This window comes from Bos taurus, chromosome 5, assembly GCF_002263795.3.
Source record: "Bos taurus isolate L1 Dominette 01449 registration number 42190680 breed Hereford chromosome 5, ARS-UCD2.0, whole genome shotgun sequence".
In the NCBI taxonomy this organism is placed as follows: Eukaryota; Metazoa; Chordata; class Mammalia; order Artiodactyla; family Bovidae; genus Bos; species Bos taurus.
In genome coordinates, this window is record NC_037332.1 from 6,301,139 (window position 1) to 6,318,682 (window position 17,544).

Sequence of the window (17,544 nt, forward strand, 5' to 3'; positions counted from 1 at the left end):
AGCTCTTGCGACGTGCCGTTCCTACCGCGGGCGCCGGTTCTCCTTCAGGACGGAGCACTCCAAGGTCGAGGGGTTTCCAGCAGTAGAAAATCGGCCAGATCGGGGGTTTCCACCACCCCCTCCCTTGCCTTATCGTTATAAGTAAACTCAAAGTGATCAACTTCCCCAATGGACAAGTATCCTGTGGCCCGATTTCCAGCTTCTGGGAATTCGCGCAGCCTTCCTGTTCTTAAAGAGCAAAATTTCTCATCTAGACTAAATAAATGACGTTACACAAAACGCCTCATTACCCAAGTGTTTTGCTTTTCCCACCACGGTTGCACACACTGCTGCGGGGGTCGGGGGGGCAAACCCAGCCCGCAAATCCGGGCGCCAAAGGACCCTGCTGCGTCGGTGTCGGAAAACCCCAGGGACGGCAGTGACAACCGAGGCGACCTGATACCGGACCTTACAGTCTGCTTTATTGTTTCAGGTGGAAAGAAAAATAAACAATGGCATCTCTACCTTGTTCACAATTCTAGGCTACTAGAGACCTCTGTGCCGGCAGCGATGATCCCTGAGAGTTGGTGTTTGGGAAAGTGGAGAACTCCAAGAGGCAGTGACCAAGGCTTTCCCTCAGGTCACAAATGCAATAGCCTCCTCTAGTGCAAAGCTTCTCCAACTCCACACTGTAGGCATTTGGGATTGCATGATTCGTAGCTGTGGGGGCTTGCTGCACATTGTAGAATGTCTCCACCGACATGTCAATAACACCCTTCCTTACACACTGTAATAATCAAAAAGTCCCCAGACAGTGGTAAGTCAGAGGGCATTAGTTGAGAACGCCACCATGGTATATATCTGCATGTCAAAGTGGCTTATAGTATTATTATTGTTTTATTTTATGTGCTGGGACCAATCCAGGATAAACCCATTAAAACAGCAGCGTTATTCTCTGTCCACCCAGTACTGTGCAAAAACACGTAGTGGTGATTGACATCTCCTGATATTGTCTTGGGAGTCTGGAAGTATTCCTGCCTGCTGTGAGTGTTGCTAAATATGGTCAGCCCCTATTTTCATGACATCATCTAATGTAACAGTGACTTGACTCCTGGGGCCAACATGAAGAATCTGTTTTTCAGATTCTATATACCCTTTAACTCTGCTGCTTACAGTATTTATTTTTTCTTGCACTGGTTTATGTCGTGTTTCTAACTGAATGAAGCCATAAGTGAATTTTGATGCCACACTGGTTTTCAGTAAATTGTTGTCCTTTCTCAGTTCTTTTGGGTTCTTTTTGTTACCTCCAGGCCTGAGCTATTTGCTTTCTGATATGCTCATGTCATCCCTAAACTTGTCAGTTACCTCCTAGCATTTGAAGTTGAGGGCTTCTCTGATAGCTCAGCTGGCAAAGAATCCACCCACAATGCAGGAGACCTGGGCTTGATGTTGGGAAGCTCCCCTGGAGAAGGGAAAGGCTACCCATTCCAGTATTCTGGCCTGGAGAATTCCACAGACTGAAGTCCATGGGGTCGCAAAGAGTTGGACACAACTGAGTGACTTTCACTTTGCTTCTGACCTTAAAAAGTATTTCTGCTATCTGTCTATGTATTTGTCTGAGTGTATTTTACAGTGAGTTTGGGGATAAAGTGCAACATTTGATTTTTAATCTATATTTGTACTGAACTATCCACATTTAAAAAATATTTTATTTCTCTTATATTAAACATTTCCTTAAACTGTTGACTCTTTTCAATATAAATGCTGGGAATTCTTTCCATTAATTTAGACAGAGTGGCACAAAGGAAATAGTGTGAGCTTCAGAAACAGATGTGGTTTCAACATACAGCTCTGACACCTACTAACCCTGTGAGCTTGACCGAATGCTTGTCTTCTCTGTATCTGTTTCTTTACCTGTCAAATGATGATAGTACACGCCTTGTAGCATTGTTGGGAGAGTTACATCAGATGATGTATGTAAAATGCCAAGTATCGCATGTGGCGCCTGGTGAACACTCAGTAAATGATGATAGTTATGTGAAGCAAGGATATCTTGATGTCCTCTTCTGTCTTCAGAAAGAAATAGAAGCCAGGCTTTGCTGATGGTTCATCTTATGTTGCCCACAAAGGGTTTGGTAGTAAGAAAGTATGAAGTATCTTCCAAAACCATTAAGAGACTGCCAGTAGAAAGTAAATTGTCAGCCTGGGAAAGAGCTAGTGGGAGAAATGTGCCCTCACAGAGAAGAATAGGCCTTTCTTAATTTCCATATGGTCCTAGTCTGCTTGACTCCTTCCACCTTATTATAAGAGGCAAAATTGAAGGTTAAATGTATCCAGCAGGGTGTTTCTTTTTCCCAAGAAAGGCAGGTTATACTTGTATAACAGCTCCTTCAGTCTCTGGAACCCATTAACCAATTTTGAATCAAAGACCTTTATCAAGGTCGCTGTCCTAAGGCAAGTTGAACCTAGGCTGCCTTTCTTCATGACCTTGTGCTTCAAGGTCAGATTTTTCAAATATTTTTATTCTTTTTATTTCATGCTACTTTTTCTTAACAAAACTCTGAGCCAGATGAGTGTGTGAATATAAACATAAGGCTTCTTTCTTTTAAGGCAAGGATTCCTTCCCAGAAGCCAGCTAGGTGGAAAGGAATCTTTTAGTATTTGTTAAATGAAGGAAAAAAATATACATTCTCTCATTTTGCTTATCTACATGCTTAATAATAAAAAAGAAGCAGATATTCCCACCTCATTTTGTTGCCAAGATTTAGAAGCCATGGTAAGAATTAAAAATTACCCATACTCAAAAATTACCCCTATACTCTGTGAGGCACTGTCTGGCAGAGACTAAATAATGTAAGTTTTATATGCTTAAAATCTGAAAGGTAGATTAAAATATGATTTTTGACACTTACCATATTTGCTTTTTTTAAAACTTTCTTCAAACTCCCACTTTCTTTAATTTGGTTATTTCTTAACCTTTTCCTTAATGAATACTACAGTATTTCCCTTCACTGCTGTTACCTTCTGTTGCAGCATTATTTAAGTTTTCTTTTCTACAAGAGCATTCTTGCTTTTCTAGCTCTGCTTGTGTGTGTGTGCATGCATGTATGTATGCGCACTCAGTCAGGTCTGACTCTTTGAGACTCCATGGACTGTAGTTCACCAGGCTCCTCTGGTTTAGACTTTCTTACTGCAGCAGAGTTTTTCTAGCTCTTCTAGTATGAAAACTACCATTAAATTTAGCCTTTGAGTCTGTCCATTTCAACCATCTTAACCCCTGAGATGTCCCATTATAGTGTTCTCCTCTTTCAGGGGGTGACATCACCTTCTCCCTCGTTCTAATTCCCATTCACCAGCCAGCACTGCCTGAGCCTTCCTCCACTTTGCCTCGAATCACCATATTTCCCCCCATGTTTATACTTGCTGTCCCTAATCTCAGAAGATCAGGTGCTTCTCCCATCTTATCAAGAATATCCATTCTGCCTGAGCTTTTCATTCTTTGGCATGCTTATATTACTTTGCTCTTCAATTTCTCTATTTCTACTGCTTCCTTCCCTTTCTATCAATAATTACAAAAATGCTCTCTACCCCATTTTTAAAAGTTGACAGAAACTTCCTTGAGTTTTGTAGGAGGTTTTGGTGGCTGTCTCACTAGCATCCATTCCCCTTTTCCCAGAGGCCCAGGTTTCTGTTTGGAGGTCCCTGTGCTTTCAGGGAACAGCCTCCACAGCCCTGACTTGGGGTGGCGCTCTGGAGCCAATCTAAGCCTTCCAACCCCTGGTTTGCATGGCAAGTCACGTGACCTCAGCCCATCCAGTCAGAGGGAGTCTCTGAACTCTGTTGGGATGTTGAGAGGGAGCCATGCTCTTCAGTCTGGCAAGTTCTATGCACACACATGGGGCCTAGAGTTTCTACAGTCATATTTTTCTGGTAGGAAACCAGCCTGAGGATTCAACACAAAGAGAATCAGAGAAATAGAGCCAGAGCTCTGAACAAACGACTCACAGAGTTTGTCTACCTGCAGGGTCTTTTCATTTGGCGAACAAATGAGTTCCCATTGATGTTTGTTTCATTTTGAGGTGGGATTTCTGTAACTTGCAGTTAGGACTCTCAACTGATTGTGGTGGTTTGAAACTATGTCCACACATTCTTTGATTTTTCATTCGGTGGCATTTAATTTCCCCTCTCCTTGAGTGTGTGGTGGTTTTAGTGACTCACTTCTAGAAAATAGCATAAAGTCTATGATTCTCAGCCTACATCCTGAAAGGCATTGTAATTTACTCCTATGTCCTGCCACTCCCGTCCCTCTCTCTCTCTGCATCTCTGTCTCTGTCAGATGGATCACTGCTCTGGGGAAGCCAGCAGCCATGTCAGGAGGACACGCAAGCAGCCCGTGGAGGGCCCACATGGTGCAGAACAGAGGCCTGCAGCCAACAGACTCCGAGGAGTTGAAGCCTTTTGCCAACAAAAACATGAGTGAGCTTGGAAGGAGATTCTACAGTCTGTCAAGCTTGAAATGACTCCAGCCCTTGTTGCAACTTTGACAGCACCCTCTTGAGAGACCCTGGGCCTCTCACTGTGGTCACGGAGAGTCCCCGATTGCCAAACCAGTTACCATCTTTCAGTGCTGACCCTGTTTGACCTCTCAGTTATGAGACAATGTTGAATGAATATGTGATTGTGTGTACACTCACAAAATGGAATTTTCTAAGAAAGGTCACAGTTCTAAAGTTTCACACAAATGTTAACGTCTGTCTTAAGAGCTTGTTTTGGTGAGAAATGGGAATGAATTCTCAAAGCCACAACCACTAGGAAACCTATTTCTTTCCCCCCAAAAGAATTATCTCATGCTTGATAAGAAACACTAGATAATTTCAGGAAAATAAAATGTGTATATATATATATATATATATATATATATTCTAACTTTCATATAAATTTTTCTATTGCTACAGATTGTATAAAAGTAAGTGTATATTTATCCAGTAAATTTCAATAAAAAATTTTAGAATCTGCAGTAGTGCTTATCAAAGTATTTTGATTTTTTTCCCTTCTGTTCAGAAAAAGACTAAGTAGAAGATTAGTCTAGTTTGGGATTTAAGAGTGAGCATTTGGGTATATATTTCATTTCAAATATCATTAAACAAGATTTCCATATGTATTTTTATCGTTGAATAAAGCTTCAGAGAAAGCCTCATAAAAATTTCCAGTTAAAACATTATATATATATATATATATGTAATGCTTCTCTGGGAAATGATGTAAGGAAAGTTAACAGGATTCTGGAAACAATGCACAGCGCTATAATTGACCGGCGCTTAATTACTTACTTACGGCATATGCCTGCTAGGACTTTTGTGTAATCTTCATATATGGGATTAAATGTCATTTGTAAAATGAACCGTTTCTTGCAAAACAAAATAAAAATTGTCATGTTCCTGCAGCTCTCACCTCATAAGAAAAATGTTGAGCTGTAGAAAAAAGGTTAATATCTGAAAACACCCCAACTCCTATAAATTCTATATTTATATGTCTATAGGGAAAACTGACTTACCTTTTACTTTAAATATTATTGACTCACACCGTTCCAAAGACTGTGGGAATACCTAATTTCCATTCCTAATTCTTAAATAATGTCATATGTTCAAAGACTCAAGCTTTGATTTATTTGTCCCTATGTTTACTTAGTGGAAGACTTGTAGGGCTGCAGCAGAAACAAACCCCACTGACCTGTTAATGGCTGTGTATGAGCTCAGATATGAATGTTTATATGGACTCAAGAAACTGTCTAAATCCTTTGTAAAATGGCAGTGGGCTACCCTGGAGTTATCTTACTCTTCTGTTCAAATTCAGCTATAAAATCATAAATAGGGAAGGGCCAACACATACTCCATTGGCTGGTCTTCAGGTTAACAGCATATATTGCAACCCAATAAAAATAACTATTTATTGTGTGTGTCAGTCACTCATTCACGTCCGACTCTTTGTGACCCCTCCAGGCTCCTCTGTCCCTGGGATTTTTCAGGCAAAAATACTGGAGTGGTTTGCCATTTCCTCCTCCAGGGGATCTTCCCAACCCAGGGGTCGAACTGGAGTCTCCTGCATTGGCAGGTGGACTTTTACCACTGAGCCACCTGAGAATGTCCCTTACATGTCAAACATTACAGAAATATTTCTTCTGGTCCAAAGAACAGCCTTGTAAAAGCCATTATCTTTCTTTCCACTTTACAATTAAGTAAAGTGAGAGACTTGTGGAAATTGAATAACTTTTCCCACAGTCACATAGCTAGTAAGTGGCAGAGCTGGGATTCAAATCCAGTCTGGATCCGAAGCTCTTTCCATTACCAAATGGAGCCTTTCGACAATGGTTCTTTGCTGTCATAAGAGAAGAGCAAAAAGAACTGTCCCTCTTTGATGGCATTACAGACTGCTAGCTCCCTGGGAGCAAGTCTTCATTCATACAAACCAAACAGAAACCTCTGTCGCCTGAGGAGATGCTCCACCCCATAGCCAACTGGAGTGAAGGCTACAGTGTTTGGTCATGGCACCATGACTAAGTCAGCAGGTCTTCACCCAGGGGAGCATCTCTGGGGATGGGCCTGCTCTGGGGGATGGAAGTGGATGGAAAGAAGAGGCAACACATTAAAAAGACATCACACTGTGGCTCTTTCTTGGGCTAAAGCCTCCCAGATGATGGATGAGTGTGTTATGCAACCATGAAGTTTAACTTGGAGCACTGCCATTTTTGTCCATCTTCTCATTGGGATGCAAGCGTGGAGTAAATTCCTTATATGGAGTGGGGATAAGGAGATTGACATGTGGTCTTGCCTCCACTGCTCTCCATCTGGGGAAACGAGTGAGTTATTTAACTTCTTTGAGCATATTTTCCCAAGTCTAATTGATTGCTCGGTTCCCACTGAGCTCTAGAATTCTCTGATTCTACTAGTAGCAATTATATAATATTTCTTGACTTGTATTTTTTGACATGAAAAGGCCTTCACAGGTATTAATTAGGGTTCTTAGTTGCAGACCACAGAATTTCTGAGAGGAGCAGGGTTGCAAGTGTTGCCAACAGAACCCAGAACAATAGCTGAGCCCAGCACAGTGTGAAAGGAGACGCCATGTCTGCCCATGCTCGCCTCTCAATGGCTATCATCCTAGAGACTGAGAGTAGATCTGCCATCCCTGAGCATGATCATCACTTCATGTCACTCACTTGCCTTCCAAATCTGGCTCAGGGAATGTATCTTCCATCTGGGTTTGGTGGAAACTCAGTTATTTGTGGAAGCCAGGCTGCAAGGGGGTCTTGGAAATGTTTGGCTTTCTAGCCTTTGGGCTTCTCAGGTGGTGCAGGGGTAGAGAATCTGCCTGCAATGTGGGAGACCCAGGTTTGATCCTTGGGTAGAGATCACTCCAGTATCCTTGCCTGGAGAATCCCATGGGCAGAGGAGCCTGGCGGGCTGCAGTCCATGGCGTCACAAATAGTCGGACACGACTGAGTGACTAACAGTACTACTACCAGTAGTCTCTGGAGGATGGAAGGCTGGGTTAGAACTTGAGTGGGTGTCGAGTGAGCCTGTGTGGAGTGCCTGGCTCGGCCTGTTCCATGACTGAGTGCAAAAAGAGGAGAAAAAAGCATGCACATACCATGAGCCCGTTAAATATCTATGTTAAAAATACCATACCAAAAAAGTCTGAAGCGGTATGCACTAAAATTTTGGTAGTATTTTGCTTTAATCAGAAATATTGCTGTGTTTTTACTGCCTTTTCATTTCTCTCTGTTGGCTGATACTTCTAGCAAGAATGAGTATTTCTTGTGTTTTTTCTTAAAAGAATGATGCTTATTGTTTATGGTCTTTTGATTCTATGTGACATAGAGGTGGTATCCTTTTTGTGTCCTGTAGATATGGGTCTTCAGGATACTGGCCACGGAATTACACCTGGGAAATGACTTTGAAAGGCGTGTAAATCATTATTCAAATTTAGGTCATGTCAAATTCCTAGCTACTTGAACATATGTTAATAAAGACTCAAAGACAACATAGTAATGATAGGGAAGCAAAAGTGGGATCTCAAGAAGGATTATCATTTGGAGTATTTTTTTTTTTGTCCTCATCACACTGTCATTGCCATTTTTCATTGCCATGTATCATATCTTTCATTGCCATTCTTCAAATGATAATTTTTCTTATGAAGCGATATCTTCATAAGAACATTATCACTTTATAAGAACACTGCATTGTTGTAGAACATTGTATAGTTGTTATCTGTGCATTAACAACAACACAGTGTTGTTAACAAGCAAAGATAAGTATGAACCACTAATCTTTTGCATGAAGATCCCACAGCTGTATGTATAGGAATGGTGGCAAGAGTATGGAAGATAAAATTGAGAAAGGCAGTGGAGGTTAGACCATGTGGGTTTCTGAATGCTGTGTTAAGCAACACAGAGAATTTCCTCGTGGTCCAGTGGTTAGGACTCTGAGCTTCCACTGCAGGGAGTTCAGGGTTAGATCCCTGGTCAGGGAATTAAGATCCCACAAGCCATATGGTACAGCCAAAAAAAAAAAAAAAATACAGACTCAATTCAGATCTTATCCCCTCTATTTCCCTCAGTGGATGCTGAGTTTTTTCAATCAGGAAATGTTAAAATATACTCAACATAAAACACAAAGCCGAACTCTGACCTTGAAACAATAATTATAAGATTTTCAAATCAATAACTGTGATTCATAAAAACTTGCTTAAGTTATTCCATTGATTAAATGCCACAGAGAATGCTGTGAACTATTTAGGTGTTAGATATCTACAGTGCTTGTCTTCTAAAAATACTCAATTTGATTAATGTAGTTAATCTAGTTTTTTAAAAACACTTTCTGTATGCAAGATACTTTGTTAGCCTCTGGGAAATACAGTATTTAAAGCTTTCTGTTCTCAAACAGTTTTGCAGGTTACAAGAGCCAAGGCAGTCACAAAACCTCCCACTAAAGAGCATAATGTGAGACACGTTACATACAGCAACACAGGGGCCCCGATGGGGAGCAGCTACTTCTCCAGCCTTCTGGCCCGCCAAGCAAGGGCACACAGCAGCGTTCCCCAGGTTTGGAGAAGGCTGCCAACTAAAGACACACTGCTACTAGCAGTCGGAAATCCACTTGTCAACACTGGAGGTAAAACACGAGGTGTGTGGGTAAGGACCACCAGCATCTTCTAGGAGGTTAATTCTGAGGGTGGGGGGATGCAGGAGTCTTGCTACCTGAGGGGGGATGTGGTGCTTCAGCTGAGCCTTAAAGAGGTAGGGCATCTACAGATGTGGGCAGGGAAGAGTTAGAGCACAAACCTAGACAAGGCAAAGTTCAGGATACTTTAATAACTCACTGGTATAACTCTATCCTATTTGTTTTCCCCCTCTGACACTATTTCTTATTTTTATTACTGCCTAGAATTTCACTGTGTTAACTCTTTGCTTCACCCAATTCTCTAAATACCTAAGTTGTTTTCAAGCTTTATTATAAGGGATACTCATTTTATCAATTAAAGTATATTCCACAAATACAGTGATGGATCAAATATCTTCCCTTACAGAGTTGACATTTTAGTGAGGGAGCCTGTAGGAACACAACAGTGGTGGATCAGTCAGGCTGCAGTAATTCACACGTCCTCCACCCTTGAGGTCCCTGCAGGCAGGGCACTGGTTTCTTTATACTTAAAACTCCTATAACTATCATACCACCTAGTCCTTAATAAATACTGGTAACATTGGTGAAGTTAATGGAGAAAAGCCCTAAGTAGAGTATGAAAGGGGTAAGAAGAACACGAATTTAAGTTCTTATAAAAGAACCATTGTGATTAGCAGCATTTTTTTCCCTCTACAACTTTATGTCCTGAGGCATGAAATTTATTTCTCAGGCTTCTGTAAAGTCTTTAGCATAGGATGAAACATATTCCATTTCCTTAAGATATAGTCAGCTAAGGTCATATCTCCTTTACTGACATTATAATATACAAAATAAAATTCCTCTTTAAATTCTAGAAGCCAACTTCATGTCTTCACCTCCTGCGGCTTCACAGAAACACCTGCCCAGGCTTTTTGGCTTTCTCTGGAGTTATATTCCGGTCAGCAATGGCTTGTGTAACATTTTATCTTGCTAGGTTTTGTCTCTCACTAAAGCGATTCATGAATCATTCTTGTTGGTTTCCGAGTAGGTTACAGTATGAGCTTATTTGCATACAGAGCTAAGTCCCCGACAAATTTAGGAGATGGCCTTTAAAATTTATCCCCAAACTTCTATTTCATTGCTAAGATGCCGTTTTTAATATCACTTCCAACACTACCAATTCCTTTTTTTTTTCTCTTCCACCAAAACTTTGACTTTTTTTTTTCCAGGGTCATTTTCACAAAGCAAACAAATTTTTATTACTACAAAAGCTACTGAGTGATGAGCAGCAAAGCAAATTAGGGTGTGGATTATGGGCAGTGGTTTGGGTTCATTCATTAGCTGAGTGACTCACTTCCTGGGAATGGACACTTACTCCAGCAGAACCACAAATTATTACAGCAATGAAATATCTTCTGAGAAATAGCTAACATTAATAATAAACTTACAAAAGCCAAGGGTCTGCTCCAGTATTTCCCAAACTAGCTTCCAAGGAGCAATAAAGTTTCTCAAGTTACTAATAGATGTTTTAAAAAATAAATGGCTCTGTGGTCAAATCAGTTTGGAAAACACTTCTTATTTTTATCTTCCCCTTGGAAGAGTCATAAAATACATTAACATGTTATAGGTCCGTCCCTTGGACTGCAAGGAGATCCAACCAGTCCATTCTGAAGGAGATCAGCCCTGGGATTTCTTTGGAAGGAATGATGCTAAAGCTGAAACTCCAGTACTTTGGCCACCTCATGCGAAGAGTTGACTCATTGGAAAAGACTCTGATGCTGGGAGGGATTGGGGGCAGGAGGAGAAGGGGACGACAGAGGATGAGATGGCTGGATGGCATCACTGACTCGATGGATGTGAGTCTGAGTGAACTCCGGGAGTTGGTGATGGACAGGGAGGCCTGGCGTGCTGCAATTCATGGGGTGGAAAAGAGTTGGACACGACTGAGCAACTGATCTGATCTGATCTGAACCTTATTTGACTATAAACATCTTTCACACACCACCTATTAACAGCTCAAATGATGAATGACAAATGTTTGTGTGCTCAGTTGTGTCTGACTCTTTGTGACCCCATAGACTGTAGCCCGCTGCGCTCCTCTGTCCATGAGATTTCCCAGGCAAGAATACCAGACTGGGTTGCCATTTTCTTCTCCAAGAAATCTTCCCAACCCAGGGATCAAACCCCTGTCTCTTTTGTCTCCTGCATTGGCAGGCAGATTCTTCACCACTGTACCACCTGAGTACTAATGGTCTAAGAAATATCACTTGGGAAAGATTCACCTACATGGTTTCTATGGAGTTTATTACCTGGATTTACCAGATAAAAGGGCACAAACAGGTTTGTAGTTCTTGTACATGTCTTCCAATGGATTCAAACAACACTATATAAGGACCTTGACTGCATTTCTGTGACTGACAGGTTTTGTCTTGATTATCGGTGTGATTAACATTGTATTGCTGATTTGTAGATGAACATCATCTGGGATTTAGTTGAATAGTATAACACAGCTGTTCTCAAAGTGTGATCCCTGAACCAATATTTCAGGATTATTGGAGAATTTGTTAGAGATGCGGATTCTCAGGTCCCATACCTACTGACCTAGGAGCTCTAGGGGAGGGTCCAACAACCTGTGTTTTAACGTGTGTTTTAATGTGCTCGATTGCTCAGTCATGTCCGACTCTTTGTGACCCTAATGGACTGTAGCCCGCCAGGCTCCTCTGTCATAGGAATTCCCCAGGCAAGAATACCAGAGTGGTTTGCCATTCCTTTCTTCAGGGGATCTTCCCCACCAAGGGATCAAACCCATGTCTCTCATGTCTCTGCATTGGCATATGGATGCTTTACCACTGTGCCCTGTGTTTTAATAAGCCTACCAGTTAACGCTTGCATACAAAAGTTTGAGAATCACTTTTTCACACAGTTTAAAACTTTCGCTTTCAGCATATAACATGGAACAGGGACCAGATTTATCTATCCTCTTACCTGAAAAAAAAAAAGGAAATACTGGACAAAATGTATGAAACAATGGTTTTCAGACATTGGACATCAGGCAGCTCAGGACGTCATCCTGAGAAGTGGAAAACAAATAAAATGATCCCTACAACTGTTCCAGCTTAGCATGTAGAGAGAGATTCTAGATGAAAGGAAGAGGAGGACCCCAGAAAGGGCCTGCTTCTCTCACTGAGTAACGGAGATGGAGTTGAGAGTCCAGGGAGACCAAGGTGCCTAGATTTTCCTAGTAGAACAGCAGATAAAACTACACAGAAAGAAAAGTCTAGAGAACTGCAGATGCTCCTCCTGAAATCTTCAGCTGAATATTGACAAAAGCAAGAGCGTGAGGAAAAAAATTAGTAGATCATTGGTGAGCTTCAGGACAACCTTGAGTGATCAAATACACTGATCAGGGACTGATCAAGTCCCTGAAAGAGAAGGGCAGAAAGAATATTTTAAAATATTGACCAGAAATTTTCCAAATTTCATGAAAACCATGAATCTATAAATCCAAGAAATTCAACAAACTCTAAGAATAAGAAACATGAAAGCCATACCAAGGCATATTGTAATCAAAATATTTAAAATTAATGATAATGAAAAACATCTTAAAAGCAGTCAGAGGGGAAACATCACAATCTATGCAGAGGGGAAACAAAAGGAAGAATGATCACAGATTTCTTATGGAAAGCAATGCAAGCCACAAGATGGTGGGTCAACATCTTTAAAGTACTGAAAGGAAAAAAAATCTGCCAAGCTAGAATTCAAAAACAAACAAACAAAAAATCTTTCAAAAAGGAAAGTTAAATAAAGTTACTTTCAGGCATATAAAAGCTGAAAGAATTCATCACAGAAGACTTGAACCAAAAGAAATGTTAAAAAACATTTTTGTTAAAATGTTAAAAAAATGTTAAAATGTTTAAAAATGTTTTAAAAATGTTAAAAAAAAAAAAAAAAAAAACATGTTCAAACAGAAGGAAAATGATACTAGAAGGAAATCTGGAGCTACTTAAAGGAATGAAGAGCTCTAGAAACAGTACATAGGTAAGTAGAAAAGACCATTTTTTTCCTTATTTTGAAAATCTGTCTAAAAGATAATCAGTTGCTTAACAAGAAAATAGTGCAATGTATATGATGTATTATAGGGCTTATAATGTAAGTAGAAGTAACATGCATGACAATAGCATACACAGAGGTAGGAAAAGGAGTGTCCTATTGTAAGGTTTTTATACTCTGATCAGATCAGATCAGTTGCTCAGTCGTGTCCGACTCTTTGCAACCCCATGAATCGCAGCACGCCAGGCCTCCCTGTCCATCACCAACTCCTGGAGTTCACTGAGACTCACTTCCATCGAGTCAGTGATGCCATCCAGCCATCTCATCCTCTGTCTTCCCCTTCTCCTCCTGCCCCCAGTCCCTCCCAGCATCAGAGTCTTTTCCAATGAGTCAACTCTTCGCATGAGGTGGCCAAAGCTTAGCATCATTCCTTCCAGAGAAATCCCAGGGCTGATCTCCTTCAGAATGGACTGGTTGGATCTCCTTGCAGTCCAAGGGACTCTCAAGAGTCTTCTCCAACACCACAGTTCAAAAGCATCAATTCTTCGGCGCTCAGCTTTCTTCACAGTCCAACTCTCACATCCATACATGACCACAGGAAAAACCATAGCCTTGACTAGACGGACCTCTGTTGGTTTATACTCTGAAGTGGTACATTATTTCTTGAAAGTTGACTGTAATAGACATATACTGTAAACCCTAAAGTAACAAAAGGAAATAACCTTAACAAGCTACCAAAGGAAATAAAATGGAACCATAAAAACACTCAACTCAAAAGAAAGTAGAAAAATATTTTTTAAAAAAGGAACAAAGAATAGATAAGTCAACTAGAAAACAAATTGCAAGATGGCAGATTTAAACCCATCCATATCTGTAAACACTTGGGCAAATAAACCAGGTTTTTTGCCCCCCTGTACTCTTCAGCAAATAAACAAGTTAACTTTTTATCCCCTATTAGCATTAAATTTCTCTCCAAAAGCAGGGCAGTGAAAGATTAGAAACTTGAACTAATCATAACAGCAAAATGATTTTGGCAGTGATTCCTCTTCTGACTTAGCGTATCACAGAAAGATGACTAACAAGTTCAGCCAAGAGACACTGAGCTGAAGGCACTTTTCATTTCTTTCTTCTCAGAGCGCTTACATAACTCAGATCGCTATAGCATAGCAACCCAGGCACAGAGTATTCAAAAAGGGATTTCTTTCTTTCAAGCCTGGGGCTTAGCAACACTATTAAAAGTACTCTCCTTTGTCTGCCTGGGACTGAAGGACACTCTGCAGACCTTTCGGGCCACTCTCCTGTTGGGTCCTTGGTGTTGCTCCTTTGCTGTCCACTGTTTGGGGATTACCTGGATATGGCCCTTGGCCTTATCCCGCGTCCTGCTTCCTCATCTGAACACTCTTGCTGCTTTTCGGTTCTACCTTCCCCAGGCTTATCCTGTCCAACGATGTGTCTCCTTTGCAGAACACTGTCTCACCTGCTGAACTCATTCACTTAGTTCATTCGTGTTCATTCTTTAGATCTTAATCCATAAGTCCGCCAATGTGTCCTCTACCTGCTTTCCAGATTCTTGTCACAGTTTGAAATTATGTACTGTGGAATGTGATTGTTTGGATGGCAGAGACAGAAGAAAAGACATTAAAAGTGCTCATATTCTTCGCTTCTTCAGCTGAAAATAGTCCAATCTTTCATAACTAATGGGTTCATCCCTTCCCCCCATCCCCCACTGTGTAATGGTATTCTGACCTTTATTATGCAGATGAGGGTGATACGTGGAGAGAAAACTTGAGAAACAGGTAAGCCTGGAAGATCTAGGCTGGGGGGTGGAAAATACTAGAGGAGAGGGGAAAGTGGATCCCAGACAAAGCGAGCTGAGGCTGGAAAACTGAGGGATAGGCTGCAGGGGCATGAGTTCGGGTTGAGAGGACTTTGGGGAGGAGCTGGAGAGCAGGGTTGCCGAGAGGCAGTGGGGTGATGTTGGATATGAGAGACAGGGAGAGGGAAGGGAAAAGGGATCGTCAGGGTGTGCGTCAGGACTGCGAATCGAATCACACTAGGCAAGCTTTGAGAGGCATCAGTAAATGGCAACCCACTCCAGTGTTCTTGCCTGGAGAATCCCAGGGACGGCGGAGCCTAGTGGGCTGCCGTCTATGGGGTCGCACAGAGTCGGACACGACTGAAGCGACTTAGCAGCAGCAGCAGTAAGGATAGAAATCGCTTTTGGTGGAATTTTGGCTGCTGTGTTTGTCCCCAGGAGTAGGACAGCACATGGAGACTGGACTGGACGGGAAACTGCCGTGGAGCGTGGCTAGAGGGCTTTGGCCGCCAGTGTCCAGACTCCCTGGGGTAAGGCAGCCCCTCTTTCCTCTGGGGCCTGACCTGCCTCCCCTCTCTCACTGCGCAGGCGTCTCCGGGAAGCTGCCTAGCCCCACCGCTAAGGCCTCACGTGTGACGCTGGCCCCGCCCACCAGGCACCCATGTGCCCTGACCAGGAGCCGCTTAGGGAAGGTGGCCTGGTGAGCTTCGTGCCCAGGGTATTTGTTGCAAGAAGAGAAACACTCTTCTTTTACTAATGGATTTCAGTGTGAGGATGAAACCAAACACAGGTAAAAGCAGGGCTGAAATAAGGGGAGGTACCAGGTACCAGTCTTATTTTTTGAGCCCCTATACCAATCCCCCGGAGAAGGCAATGGCACCCCACTCCAGTACTCCTGCCTGGAAAATCCCATGGATGGAGGAGCCTGGTAGGCTGCAGTCCATGGGGTCGCTAAGAGTCAGGCACGACTGAGCAACTTCACTTTCACTTTCCACTTTCATGCAATGGAGAAGGAAATGGCAACCCACTCCAGCGTTCTTGCCTGGAGAATCCCAGGGATGGGGAAGCCTGGTGGGCTGCCGTCTATGGGGTCGCACAGAGTCGGACACGACTGAAGCGACTTAGCTTAGCTTAGCTTATACCAATCCCCACCTCAACTAGCCTTTGGCTTGTATATTACATGAATCAATAAACACCCTTTTTTTGCTTACGCCAGTGTAAGTTGGGTTTTTGGCTACTTGGAGTTGAAAGGGTTCTAAATTATATAATATTCGACTTGTATCTGTATTACATCTGATTCAGGCCTATCTCCTTGACTGAAGTTCATAGGGACAGTGTTTGTGTCTTTTTGGTTGTTGTTATCTGTTCTATTCCTACCACCTTGTACAGTGTCTGGAATGTTTGTGGCATAAACCATTCTTTTAAGTGCATCCTGTATAAACACATTGTTTTGTGACTGGTTATTGTCTGTTTCCCTGCTAAATTGTAAACTCTCTGAGGACCAGGAATTGTGTTTGTTTCACTTGTCTTGAGCTCCCAGCCTAATGCACAAGGCTTGGAATATATTAGGTACCTCATGAATATTGGCAGAGTGAATGAACAAAATATGGGAAAAAATATGAAGTCAAACCAGAGTAAGGCCCATCATGAAAAGGCCGATTTACTCGGGTTTTAGAAATTGGTTTCCCAGATATAAGTATTGAATGCCTATGAAGTGAAACCTTGATACTTTATGACAGATTTGGAAAACTGAGAATGAATCAATCTAACTAATATTCTTTCTTCTCCCCTATTTTATATCATCAGAAGAAATGATGACTTTTGTCTCGCTAAACCATTATGCTTCTGTGACCTAAGAAGGCCTAAGCAGATGTATGACTTAAAAAACAAAAGAGTGGTTAATATATGATTATCATGTAGTTTAAAAAAAAAAAGTATCTGGAGGAAAACAACTGGTCACTATGGTAGTTACAATATCAGACATTAAGGCAAAAATTCAAGCTTCATGAGCTCTCCTAGATCATTTGAAATTCTAAATAATAAAAGACAAAGCCATAAGTATTCACTAAAGACCCTAGAAAGCCCACAAGGGATTCTAATCCCCACACATGGACCCATAGAAGCAATCAGTCTATTCTGAGAAGAGGAAGAAAACTTTTTCATCATTTCCTCTCCCTGTGTAAGTGTATGATTCAACAAAGAAAATGGAGTTTTCTGGAAAGAAACCTGGGTGGTGTGAGTTCCCTAAACTGTCGTTAGTGATGGGGAGGAAAGGCTGCGATTCCAGGAAAATAGGGTTTTGGCCCGGGTATCTTTTTGTCGGGGCAGTGATGGTGAACAAGCTCCTGATACGTATGTCCTTTCACCAGCAAGACCAAACCAAACCAAACCCAAACCTCTGAACCAGAGAACAGTAGAGGACAAAATTTCACAAGTTTGTGATAGTTTTCTCTCATCTGTTTTTCCCCCTTGTTAGATGAAATGGCCCATTAAGTTCATAAAGTTGAGCACACCATGCACAAAATCTCAGATTTCTTAGGT